Here is an 892-nt window from a genome sequence, read left to right on the forward strand (position 1 = left end):
AAATTTACCACAGCTCAGCATTTTACAGGGCTTATTCTATATCAAAAGTGACATGGGCAGATTGTTCAGAATTACTAAAGACATAAGTCATCTCACAACACTTTATATGTTTTTGCAAATGTTAGTACAATTCACATCTAAATTTGATGCAGAACTTAGGTTGTATTAAAACAGTTCAATTTTTTAGCACGTGCTGTATGGAAACCGGTGCTAGGAATCTGGAAGAGCCTTGCTGTCAGTACCATTTCTTGTCTTCGACTGTGTCAGAGTAATGTCTGCAAGACCACTCTGAATTTTTTCTAAAAGCATATTTCCTCTGTAAACAACATCTTCAAGACATGTAGAAACCTCATGGTTTTCCTCTTCTAGTTTACATAAGCTTGCAGCCTGCAAAGCAGCTGTAGATTCTTCACTAGGTAACAAATCTATCAAAACATCTGTGTCCTTTGCTGTTCATGCAATTAATACTGCAAAGAGCTGGGCATATTCTTCTTAGGATTTGCTGGTTGATCTTTGTTGATTGCTGTCTGAATATTGTTGAAAGAAGCAGGAGGACCACATTGCTGCAACACTCCAATGGCATTACAAAACTACTCTGCCAGCGAGTTGATGGCACCCTGAAGCTGAGTGAGACAATCCGCCATGTTGCCAGTACTGACACCAATGCCTATGGGAGATTTCTGAACAGAAACAGGGCATGTTCAAGTACAAGACTTAGAAACATGATCTTGGCAGTTTGTGGAGGGTGAATTAGAGAGAGGAAGCATGGGAACTAATAAGGAAACTTTTGAAAGTCCAAGTGGAAAACAATGAGGGCCAGAAGGAGGGGGATGGCCACTGGCCTGATCATTAGAGTGCAGAGAGCAGAATGGATATGGTAGACGTTATGGAG

At 40.7% G+C, this 892-nt stretch overlaps 1 pseudogene; it reads right to left on the reverse strand.

The window, feature by feature from the left end:
- Nucleotides 1–210: 210 nt before the first annotated feature.
- On the reverse strand, nt 211–644 carry LOC140528661 (mediator of RNA polymerase II transcription subunit 21 pseudogene; annotated as a pseudogene).
- Between the last annotated feature and the right edge of the window lie 248 nt (nt 645–892).

This window comes from Notamacropus eugenii, chromosome 1 (genome assembly GCF_028372415.1).
Source record: "Notamacropus eugenii isolate mMacEug1 chromosome 1, mMacEug1.pri_v2, whole genome shotgun sequence".
NCBI classification, from domain to species: domain Eukaryota; kingdom Metazoa; phylum Chordata; class Mammalia; order Diprotodontia; family Macropodidae; genus Notamacropus; species Notamacropus eugenii.